This window comes from Cnephaeus nilssonii (genome assembly GCF_951640355.1).
Source record: "Cnephaeus nilssonii genome assembly, chromosome: 10".
In the NCBI taxonomy this organism is placed as follows: domain Eukaryota; kingdom Metazoa; phylum Chordata; class Mammalia; order Chiroptera; family Vespertilionidae; genus Cnephaeus; species Cnephaeus nilssonii.
This window is the reverse complement of record NC_137081.1, coordinates 92415631-92428010: the sequence shown is the minus strand read 5'-3', so window position 1 is coordinate 92428010 and position 12380 is coordinate 92415631. Positions and strand designations below refer to the sequence as shown.

General features: G+C 48.2%; 1 protein-coding gene across 1 annotated transcript in view; it reads right to left on the bottom strand.

Moving 5' to 3' along the window:
* The window catches only part of MYO7B (myosin VIIB), a 58134-nt gene extending 57932 nt beyond the window's left edge, over nt 1-202 (bottom strand). Inside the window, 1 exon segment of the mRNA XM_079781785.1 lies at nt 78-202. The gene's annotated coding sequence lies outside the window, so the exon portion shown is untranslated.
* Between the last annotated feature and the right edge of the window lie 12178 nt (nt 203-12380).

The window sequence follows — 12380 nt, the reverse complement described above, 5'->3', positions numbered from 1 at the left end:
CTCCGCCCAGCTCCCAGCCCACCGGAGAGGCCCAGGCCCAGGGCATCCCACAGGAGAGGCCGCAGGCGCTCCCTTACCTGGTCAGCACTCCGTTCCGCTCCACCCGGGCCTCTGAGAGAGCAGGGCAGGGACAGCAGGAAGAGCAGGGGCAGGAGGAAATGGCCCGGCACTCTGGGCCCACGTCACTGATGGCTGGACCTTGTCCTCGGTGCCCAGGCACGCCCACGCCCAGCCCTGCAGCCCAGCAGGCAGGCCTCCGCACTCTGCTCTTTAACCCCGGCCTCAGCAGCCGCAGAGGCGTGGCTCCTGCTCACAGACCTGTGGCTGGCCATCGCGAAAGCCCTGGCGACAATCAGCTGGTTACGCAGGGCGCTCAGATCTTTCCGGCCACGGGACCCAGGGAGCTTTCAGCAGGACCGGTCCTGACTCGCAGGGAGAGCTGGGCAGCCAGGGAGCCTATCACAGAGCCAAATGCAACCGGGCAGCCACACCGCCCGCGGGTCCCTGGGAGCAGGGGCTGGGGGATTTTTGCTGTGAGGCCCACACAGGCCCTCTGACGGGAAGGGCATCGAGCGGTGCATCCCTGGAGAGGCCAGGCTGGAGGGCATGGAGGCCCTGGAAGTGAGGCTGAAGGTGGGGGGTTAAAGATGCCGGCTCCCTGCGGCCTTTTCCTTGGTGAAGAGAGGCTGCCGTGGTCCTAAGCTGGCCAGTCAGGTTCCTTCCCTTTATGGGGCGTGGGGGGAGGGGGCTGCAGGCAGAGGTGGGAACTAGCTATCACCTTTAGAGTTGAGGCCATGGTGGGCGGCAGCCCGGATGTCGGGCCTCTTGAGGACAGAAGCCAAGTGCTGGTAGGAGAGCGGAGAGCCCCAGGGCCGGGCATGCGGAGAGCCTTTCCCTGGGGCTCAGCACCCGGCTGGGTGCTCTCGGCCCTCTGCCATTGCCCTTGTACAAAAGAAAAAAAAATTAACTTTTTTTTTTCTCTTTAAATTATATTTTTATTGATTTTTAGAGAGAGAGGAAGGGAGAGGGATAGAGAGAAACAATGATGAGAATCACTGATCAGCTGCCTCCTGCACTCCCCCTACTGGGGATCCAGCCCACGGCAGGCATGTGCCTTCACGGGGTATTAAACTGTGACTTCTTGGTTCATGGGTTGATGCTCAACCACTGACCCACACAGGCCAGGCTGAGAAAGAATTTTTTAATAGTGGGACAGAATATTTGAATAGAGGAAAACAATTTAATACCTGTCTTTATCCAGAGCCTGTCTTAAGCAAAATTTAATAGAAATACATTTTAGATACCTACAAACTTGTCTCCTGCTTCTTTACGTGTGCGAGTTATCTCATAACCCTTTTCTTACACTGCACTGACCTTCACCGCCAGGCTTCCAGACAGCGCCGTCCTCACCCTGCAGGTGCTCCGTCGTTTGTGAAACCATCCTCCCTGTGGATGTCAGGAGGCATCGGTCATTTGCCGTCATCTGCCACACCGCAGTGACCAGTGTGTGCTCACAGCTTCGCTGGCATTGCGGCATCACAGGGCTGTTCCAGAGGGAGCTCACTGAAACAAGGGCATGAGCATTGTGTTGCTGGCCTTTCTCAAGTGGCACTTCAACGCCCCCCCCCCCACCCCCCAGTGAAAGGTGTGCAGGCAACTGCAAGGGCCTGGCCTGACTGCCATGTGCCTCAGGGTGTCCACTGCTGAGGGGCCCCACACCCTGAAAATAAAAAAAGATGGGCTCAGGGCAGTCAGGAAGGCTCTTCCTTGTCACACCTGTGACCAAACATGGCTCTCCCACAAGATGCAAATATTCTGATAACCTTTAAAATACTAGAGGCCCGGTGCACAGATTTGTGCTCATTGAAGGGAAATTATTTTAATATTGATATTCGCCCTTTCCCTATAATAGAAGTGTCAACCAAATTCACGATCAACAATGACAAATAGAAACACAGGCATGCAATTGGCTCCAGCAAGAGCTTTATATGTATCACGCATGCAGCCTTTTATAGATATAGAATAAACTTGCTTAATTAGACGTGTTTTCTGATTTATCTAAACTTTTTCCAGCCCAGTGAAGCACCCCAACTTCACTTTCAGGTAATTGTCAGCAACACAGCAGTTAATATCAACACGAAGCAGATTATTACTATAGATCACGCAGGGAGAACAAAGGGTAAAATATTTAACTGTAGCAGTGTTTGACTATATTCTGTGCAGTGAAAAAACTTGAAGTCATTTTCAAGGTCCACCATTTCTTCTTTTCAGTTGGGTCAAGTTTCTAAGCTTTCTAAATCTCCATTTTCTGGCTAATCAAAAGAAAATGGGATTCTACCGAGTCTCCTATCTGCCTACTCCAGGACTTCTGTGAGGATCAAATTATATGAGGCACATGAAAACGCTTCACAGACATTTGGTTAAAGTGTGAAATGTTTCCACCTGGCTATAAAGCAAGTCGTGTTCCTGGGCTGAAGAAACTGCAAGGAGGCTAGTCGGTAGGGAGAGAAAGCTGGGTGTTGCTACGTGACATCATTACCAGGACAGTCAGACACTTAGCATATTAGCTATATATATATATTTCTGAGTTGAGCCAAAATGCCTCTATGGGACAACGTATGTTTCATTCCATTTCTGTCCAAGGATGGAACCCATTGCTGTGTTGTCATAGCAACTAAAACAGAGCAAGGTGAGCATTTCATTTCAGCTCTACCAATGCATCATCGAATGACCTGAACTTCCCTGCTTCCTGGTGGCCCTTATCTTCCCATCTAGCCTACAGCAGACAAGTTATCCATTAACGCTATAAAATAGCAGAGTGGCCAGCATTGAGCTCTGTCACTGAGCTACTCTTCGGAGAATTTTAGAATTCTGTTTCAAAGAGAGCTAGCATTTCATGAGAGCCTTCAATGTGCTGGGCTCTTCGTATGTGCCATCTCACTCATCCTTCATCAAAACCCTACAAATTAGGGGTGTTATCCTCACTTCATAGTAAGAAAGTTAAAACCAAAGAGTTTAAGGAACTTGCTTAGGCCACACAGCCAAAGTGGTGAGGCAATGTTTGAGCCAAGGTCCATCAGATTCCAAGGCCAGTACTCATTCGCTTCAATACACCCCACCAACCTTCATACCAACCAGGCCTCCCTGCTTCCTCTGCCCAAGGATGGACGAGACATCCTGTTTTAGAGATTTGCAAGGAAGGTGCTGTTCCATCTGGCCTGCTCCAGCAGGGTATGAAGGGCCTTTCCCTTTCATTGCCATGGTCTCCCGTGTGAGGGCGGAGGGATATCCCTGGAGCCACGTCTGTGCACAGTACAGAGCTACCCTTCAGAGAATCACAAGGTATGATCTATCTGGTAGCTTAGAGCTTCTCAACCTTGGCACTGTTGAAATTTTGAACTAGATTATTGTTTGCTGGGGGACTGGGAGGAGCTGCCAGTGCAGCGTAGGATGGCCTCCACCCACTAGATGCACTCCCCCAGTAATGCGATCAAAATGTCTCTGAATACTGCCAAATGTCTCCGGGACAAGATTACCCCGAGCTGAGAACCAGTGTAGAGCTCACAGGTCCAGGTGCAGTCGAGGCTGAGGGAAAGAGGAGGCCAGCAAGGGCCAGAATGGGCTGTTGTCCTGGAAGAGATGCCCACACAGTTGGTCTCCTCAGACGGCAGGAAGACATGGCTCAGAAGGTGTGGAGGGTGCAGGAAAGGGACTATTGGACTAGTGCTCCCTAGAGGATCTTGATTCTGACATGCCATATGACCGTGTCATCAGGCCAGCAGAGTACTCCATCCTCCCTGCACCAGCAGCTGTGGGATAGACATTGTTAGACTGGGCAGAGCTCGGATCCCAAGTCCTAATGGGTCAGGGAGGCCATCTCAGTCCACCCCTCAATCCAGGAAGAATGACTCATTTACGATTGTGCTTTGTCATCATAACCCTCTGAAGACCCCCTCCCCCAAAGGTTTGTGCATGGCAGCAGAAGGGGCCCACTTTCTCCTCTCTGGAGAGCTGTGGGAAATCGAGTGAATAAATCTCAGTTTTGGGCCCTGGCATTTAAACCTAGGCAACTAATCATAGATAGGGGCCTGTGCCCCAGGACCAGGGTCAATGATATCCTGGTGACTAATTTGATTGCCCTGGGGACGCTGAGTTAGCAGGAGGGTAAAGCAAAACTTGATTATGTGCCAAACTCAATAAACCAAGTAAATGATGCTGATGGGTCTGATTGTCATGGTGATAATGATACTTTTTTTTTAGCTCTTGGGGGAGGTTGAGGGTGAGGAGCTCATTGATAAAAGTTTCATTTCTGGGAAAAGAAGCATTAGGATGGATTTCTTAACTCCTGGCTGTAATGTTCTTTGTCACCACGATAAGTTTCATTTTCTTCCTGGACCCATAGCTGGGACCTTCTTTCCAGCCTCAATCACATTTAGGGGTAGCCATGGCATGAGGGCAAGTGATAAGTTCCACTTGCAAGCTAGGCTCATTAAAATCTCCTGTGCCATCCTACACTGTCTTTCTTCTCCTCTCAGCTGGTGGCATGCAGAGCATCCAGCAGTGGATTCTAAGGCCCTAGGGCAGTGATGGCGAACCTATGACACGCGTGTCAGCACTGACACGCGTAGCCATTTCTGATGACACGCGGCCGCTGAGGTGGCCGCATGCCGAGGATGAAACATTTGCGAAATAATGTTTTTTCCTCAAAGTGACACACTACCCGAGTTGTGCTCAGTTTTTTGGCGAAGTTTGACACACCAAGCTCAAAAGGTTGCCCATCACTTTCCACAATATGGAAAGAGCCTGGGTTCCTGAATGACAGCAAGGAACAGAGTGCTGCCAATGGAGATCATGTTCTTTCACAGAGTCCCAAGGAAAACATTTCAAAAGAACCAGACGTGGGGGGATTGTGGCATGGTAAGGTTCGAAGGCTGCCCCTGGGTGCCCAATGTCTCATCTCCTTCTACCCCACCATGGAAAAGGTCCAGCCTCATCTGCATCAAGGCCAAAACAAAGGCCAGTGCCCAAGATCCTGTGCCATTGGGTCGGCATCAGCAGTCTTAGACCCTGTCCAGGTAGCATAGTGCTGTTCTTGGCTGCGATCCATTGCTGTGCTGCTATACCCAGGCTCCTGCTTGGACCCTGCATTTGGAGTCTGCAGAGTGGCATGCCTGCTAAGGCCACATGGTTGCTAAGAAAAGAGAATGTGCCAATGGTGAGTGCAAGTAACTGGGAGAGAGAGAAGAGGGGCTTTGTCTTTATTAGGCTTAGGTTATTGAAAGACCAATCGGGAGCCGAAAACCAGGATTACAGGCTTTATTAGGGGAAAAACCTGCCGGGCTGTCTCACAAGAGGAGAACAGCAACCCGTGCAGAGGTGAGCAATGGGAAGGAATTGAGGGGAGGAATGGGAAGGAATGGGGGTTTAGGGTACTCGGCGCGCTGATTGGTGGCTTAATGTATGGTCCATATAAGGTACATAGTTAGTCACTCAGGTACTTAGGGACAAGGGCTTAGGGTTTATGGTATTTAGCAGGTGCTGATTGGTTAGTCAATGTATATGTCCATACAAGGTGCCTGGTTAGGTACTCAGGTATTTCTGGGCTGCAGGTTACGTCATACTCCGCCCACCAGTTGTGGGAAGGGAGGATCTATCAGTTATATTATCTCAGTCTTGGGGCAGACCAGGCACTTTTTCAAACTAATGTATCAACTTCCTGTGGATGCAAGGGGCCACATGCTAACCTGACAAGCTCAGGGGAGGCCTGCATGGTGGTCTTGCTAACTCAGAGCCCTAAAGTAATCACAAAGGTAGGTAATCACCTCCTAGGCTGGTATTTTCACTGACAAGGTCAACCTTTACCTTAACTGAGCCTATGTGTCTTTTTGCATCTATAATAACACTAGGGGCCCGGTGCATGAAATTTGTGCACTCTGCGGGGGGAGTGGGGGGTTGTCCCTCAGCCCGGATTGTGAGAGGGCACAGGCTAGGCTGAGGGACCCTACTGGTGCACAATTGGGGCCGGGGAGGGACACGGGAGGTTGGCCAGCCAGGGAGGGACCGCAGGAGGGCTCCAAGGCGTGTCTGGCCCATCTCATTCAGTCCCGATCGGACAGACCCCAGCAGCAAGCTAACCTACTGGTTGGAGCATCTGCCCCCTGGTGGTCAGTGCACGTCATAGCTGAAAGGTTTGTGATGCAGGAAAAAAGACAGAGTCCAGGTGATGAAAAGGGGGGGGAGGTTTTAATCTTGCGGGCGAAACTCACTGGTCCGAGAATGGGCCAGGGAAGTTCGCGCCAAAAAGGGGGCTTAGGTACTTCCTTTATACAGCTGTTTAGTGAGGGGAGGGTGGAGGGCATGAGAGGTGTGGAATTCCTGCCTCGGGCAAGGGTCTGGGAAGGCTGGCAAGGGTCTGGGAAGGTGCCAGTGATCTTTGTTCTGGACTCCCCCCACCCCCCCGCCTCAACCTAACAATAGCGAGCAGTTGAGTTACCTTAGCATATCATTAGCATATTACACTTTGATTGGTTGAATGGCTGACCAGATGACCGGACACTTAGCATATTAGGCTTTTACTATATAGGATACCCTTGAAATGTCTGGGTAACTTGTAACTTCCCTTTTTCTGAACCCCTTGGGGCACAACCTAATGTACTGGGTGCCAGGACAGATACCACAAATTCCTTCATTATTATCATGTTAACTAGAGGCCCAGTGCATGAATTCATGCACAAGTGGGGTCCCTTGGCCTGGCTGGCTATTGGGGCCAATCAGGGCCAGCAGCTGGCCGGAGTGGGGCCACAGGAGGTTGGCCAGCCAGGGGGAGAGACCGCGGGAGGTTGGCCAGCCTTGGGAGGTTGGCTGAGGAGGTGCATGTCATAGTGACCAGTCGACCAGTCATTTGGTTGACTGGTCGTAATGGTCACTTAGGCTTTTATATATAGAGAGATTGTTCCTATACCCACCTAAGTATGTGTCTATAATTTTGCTTTTTATCCAATCCCAGGGGTCTCCCCACTTTGATTTCTCCCGCCTCTCTGGTCTATCATCAGTGGATTTCATGTAACCCACCTATGTCCCTCCTTTTATTGCAATGTATAAACATAGATGTAACCCGCCATTCTCCAGAGCACTATCCCGATCCATTGAGATTTTGCTTCCTGTCAATTGTTGACAGATTGGCTCAAATAAACGCACAAAAAATCTTTATAGGTTTGAATGTTTTTATGTTAACATTCCTAAGCTTTGGGGGACTTCTGATGGGCCCCTAACCTATCCATTTCTTAGATCTTCCGGGGTCTTGTGTCCTATCCAATTAGATCCCTTTCCCAGGCTAGACTGACAGGCCTCTATGGTAGCCATGTTGGCTTAGTGCACATGTGTTTACCTCCTCCTTTATTATTCTACCCCTCCCCCCAGAAATCTGCTAGGACAGACAGGTGGTTCCCTGGGGAGTGTGGTGAAGCAAGCAAGCTCCTGCTCCCTAGTTTGTTATGCTTAATAATGACTGGTTCTCTTTTTTTCCTTCCTTTGTTGATATTTAGCTCCTATGATAACAAGAGTACCACCTACATCCGTGCCACTGACACACTGCTCATTTACAAGAGCAAGAAATAAGCTTTCTATGACAAGGCACTGAAAGGTATTGTGCTGTTCTAATAGTTAAACCACATGATTAAACACGACCCCTTTCCCGTCCAAATTGTCTTTTGTCTTCCCAATAGAGTGCAAATATTCCTCTCCCAGGAAGTTGGCCCTGAGTACTACAGTTAATTGTAATCTCAACCTCCTTTTAATTCCTATAGCACTTGTTACTCAAAGTACATAAGTTACCTCTTAGCGTGTATTTTTTTTCCCAGAGTAGGACCTTCTGATGGATTGTAAGCTTCTCAAGGCAAGAATCATGTTAGATTTTTTTTATACCTTCACAGTGCCTGAGAATAATAACGATAATGACTATCATATATATTATGTCCCAGAAATCATTACTTACATATAAACACACTTAAGTCTGCTATTACCCTCAACTTTTAGATGAGAAACCTGAAGCGCAGAGAGATTAAGTAACTTGCCCAATGTCACACAGCTAGAAAGTGACAGAGCCAGGATTCAAACCAATGAACTTGAGTAATAAATGAGCTTCCAGTGATTAGACCATCTTTCCCACACTTGCTTCAGGAACATGAGCTTGTGTGTCCGTGAGACTGCAGCCCCTTGGGGCAGGGATGGGTGCTGTCCATCTCACCTGTTCTGATACGTGAAGCTGGCTGGGTGCAGAGGGCTGCCACCCCCAGCTGACAGAGGGACCTGCAGGCCAGCTGGGAGCAAATGGTGCAGCAGGGCAAAGCAGGCCTGGCGGGGTGTGGCGTGGCGTGGCGGGATGTGGCGGGGCGTGGCAGGGCATGGCGGGGCATGGCAGGGCAGGATTTCTTTTCAGAGCTAGTAAGTATTGACCTTTTCAGAGCCCTGGGAAAAGTGTCAAACAGTCCATGAAAGCTCACTGCTGCTTTAAGCTGGTTTTGAAGAAAAAAAAAAACATTGAGGGAGAGGGAGATAGAAACATCAATGATAAGAGAGAAGCATTGACAGACTGCCTCCTGCACATCCCACACTGGGGATCAAGCCCGCAATCCTGGCATGTGACCTGACTGGGAATTGAACCGTCGATGCTCACCACTGAGCCACGCTGGCCGGGCAACTTTTTTTTCTGCATAGTCCCTAAACTAGATATACAACCCCTAGTCCCTTTTCCTAAATCTGCTCTTAATAGAACTCTCTTTCCAGCTGTGTACCTCCTGTTAAACCTAGACCCAAGAATGCAAGCAGTCTTCAAATAGAATGTGGGAGCCAAAGGGGGCCCAGGGCCTTGAGGGGGTCTGCTGTGAGAGCCCCTCCATGACGCGTCCTCAGTGGGTGTTGCTTGGTGGGTGTTGACTGAACCTCTGCTCTACAGCAAACCACTCTGGGCTGAGGGAGCAGGGAGGGCTTCCACAGTCCCACACCTCAGTGCTGGCACACACAGCACAAATGAGAAGAATGGGCCAGGGAATAGTCGGCTTGCTTGTTTGTTTTTATTTAAAGAATTCCACAATCTCCCCTCACAGGCTGGACTTAGTGACTCACTTCCATAGATTAAAGTATAGAAAAAGAAAAATAGTAACTTGACATTAGAAAAACCTAGAAGACACTACTCTAACCAAGTGTTATGTCCTGAATTGTGTTCCCCAAAATCTGTATGTTGAAGTCCTATCCCACAGTACTTCAGAATGTACTGTATTTGGAGTTATGACCTCCAAAGGAGAAATTTGGATTAAATGAGGTCATTAGGGTGCCCCCTAATCCAATATTAATGATGTCCTTATAAGAAAAGATTAGGATGCAGGCACGCACACAGGAAGGACCATGTGAAGATAAAGAGAGAAGGTAGCCATCTACAAACCAGGAAGAAAAGCCTTAGGAGAAACCAACCCTGAAGCCACATCCATCTTGGACTTCCAGCTTCTGGAATTGTGAGAGAATAAATCCTTGGTGTTTAAAATCCCACGCCAGTGGTTTTGTTACGCAGCACAAGCATAACAAGCGGTCAAGTTTAATATTTCCTGTGATAAGTCACCTTCATATGCTGTGTTAAGAGGGGTACTTTTCTTCTGTGGAATTATTCCTCAAACCCATAACCCGCAGTCTAATCATGAGAAAAACATCAGGCAAAGCAAATTGAGGGACAAAATATCTGACTAGGATGCCTCAAACCTATCAAGGTCATGAAAAACAAGGGACGTTTGAGAAATGTCCTAGACCAGAGGAAGCTAGGGAGACTTAACAGTTAGAGGCAATGTGTTGTTTCCTGGATGGGGTTAGGGACACAGAAGGACATTAGTAAAAAAAACTGTTCAAATCTAAGTAAAGTCTAGAGCTTTGTTCTTTGTTAAGAAACAAGGGTTGGTTTCTTGGTTTTGACAAATGGTAATATAAGATGCTAATATTAGGGGAAAATGGATGAGGAATATATGGAAACTATACTATTTTAGCAAATTTTTTATAAATCTTCAATTACTAGAGGCCAGGTGCACGAAATTTGTGCACGGGGGGGGGGGGGGGGGGAGGGGGCGGGGAGTTTCCCTCAGCCCAGCCTGCACCCTCTCCAATCTGGGATCCCTCTCACAATCCAGGACTGCTGGCTCCTAACCACTCACCTGCCTGCCTGCCTGATTGCCCCTAACTGCCCTCCCTTGCCGGCCCGGTCACCCCTAACTGCCCTCCCCTGACATCCTGGTCACCTCCAACTGCCCTCCCCTACAGGCCTGGTTGCCCCAAACTGCCCTCCCCTGCAAGCCTGGTCCCACCCAACTGTCCTCCCTTGCAGGCCTGGTCTCCGCCAACTGCCCTCCTCTGCCAGCCCAGTCACCCCTAACTGCCCTCTCCTGCTGGCCTGATGGCCCACAACTGCCCTCCCCTGCAGGCCATCTTGTGGTGGCCATCTTGTGTCCACATGAGGGCAGCCATTTTTGACCCAATGGGGGTGGCCATCTTGTGTTGGAGTGATGGTCAATTTGCATATTACTCTTTTATTACATAGGATTACAAAATTCCAAAATTAAACGTGTATTAAAAAATAAAGAATCCAGCCCAACCAGTGTGGCTACATGGTAGAGTGTCGACTCATGATCCAGAAGGTTAGGATTCAATTTCCAGTCAGGACACATGCCCAAGGTTGGGAGTTCCATCCCAGTAGGGGTCATGCAGGAGGTAGCTGATCAATGATTCTCTCTCATCACTGATGTTTCTATCCCTTTTCCCCTCTCCTTTCCTCTCTCTGAAATCAATAAAAATGTATTTTAAAAATAAAATAAAATAATCCATTTAAGCCCCTGTTTAAAATTCTTTAGCACCTATACCAAGGAGTAGAACTCCTGGATCATATAGTAATCCTGTTTCACCTTTTGAGGAACAACCAAACTTTTTCACAGTGGCTGCACAATTTTACATTAGCAACTGCATGAAGATTTTAATTTCTCCATATCCTCACCAACACTTGTCAGTTTCTATTATTTTTATTATTGCCATGCTAGCTGATATAAAAGTGGTATCTTGTGCTTTTGATTTGCATTTCTAGTGACCAATGATGCTGAGCATCTTTTCATGTCTTTATTAGCCACTTTTAGATCTTCTTTGGAGAAATGTCTATTCAAATCCTTGACACATTTTGAATTGGGTTGTTTGTCTTGTTGATACTGAGTTGTAGGAGCTCTTCATATATTCTAAACTAGAGGCCCATTGCACAAAGATTCATGCAAGAATAAGCCTTCCTTCCCCTGGCTTCACTCCCAGCTGCCCGGGAGCCTGCAAGTCCTCACTCCCGGGGGAGCACCGCTCCTGTAGCTCCCTCCGCCCCCGCCCTCCCTTTCATAGCAGGCATTCCACCCTGCCTGGCCGCTCTGCGCCTGTGTATGCAAATCAACCCGCCATCTTTTGGGGTTAATTTGCATACTCGCTCCTGGTTGGCTGATGGGCATCGCGGAGGTATGGTCAATTTGCATATTTCTCTTTTAATAGTGTAGATACTAAGCCCTCATCAGATATGATTTGCAAAAATGTTCTCCCATTCTGTGGGTTGTCTTTCCACGCTCTTGATAGTGATCATTTGATGCACAGACGTTTTTAGATAAAATGAAGTACACTTTATCTTTTTTTCTTTTGTATCCTATGCTTCAGTTGCCATAGTTAAGAAACCATCGCTAAATCCAAGGTTGTGTAGAATTGCTTCTATGTTTTCTTCTAAAAGTTTTATAGTTTTATCTTTTACATTTAGATCATTGATCCATTTTGAAATATTTTTGTATATGGTAGAAGATAAGGATCCAACTTCATTTTTTTGTAAGTGGATATTGTTTTTTAGCATCATTTGTTGAAGAGATTGTTCTTTCCCCATTAAATGACCTTGGTACTCTTGTCAAAAAACAGTTGATTATAGAAAAGTAGGGCTTATTTCTGGGCTCTCAATTCCATTCCATTGGTCAACATATCTATCCTTATTCAAATGCCACACTGCTTTGATTTATGTAGCTTTGCAGTAAAAATTGAAATCAGAAAGTGTGAGTCCTCCAACTTCCTTATAATTCAATACTAGAGGCTCAGTGCACGAAATTCATGCACTCGGGGGTGGGGGTCCCTCAGCCCAGCAGTTGGACATCCTTAGTGCTGCCACAGAGGCAGGAGAGGCTCCTGCCACCGCCACTTCGCTCACCATCTGTGAGCCCAGCTTCTGGCTGAGCAGCGCTCCCCTTGTGGGAACTCACTGACCACCAGGGGGCAGCTCCTGCTTTGAGCGTCTACCCCCTGGTGGTCAATGCATGTCATAGCGACCAGTCTTTCCAATGTTT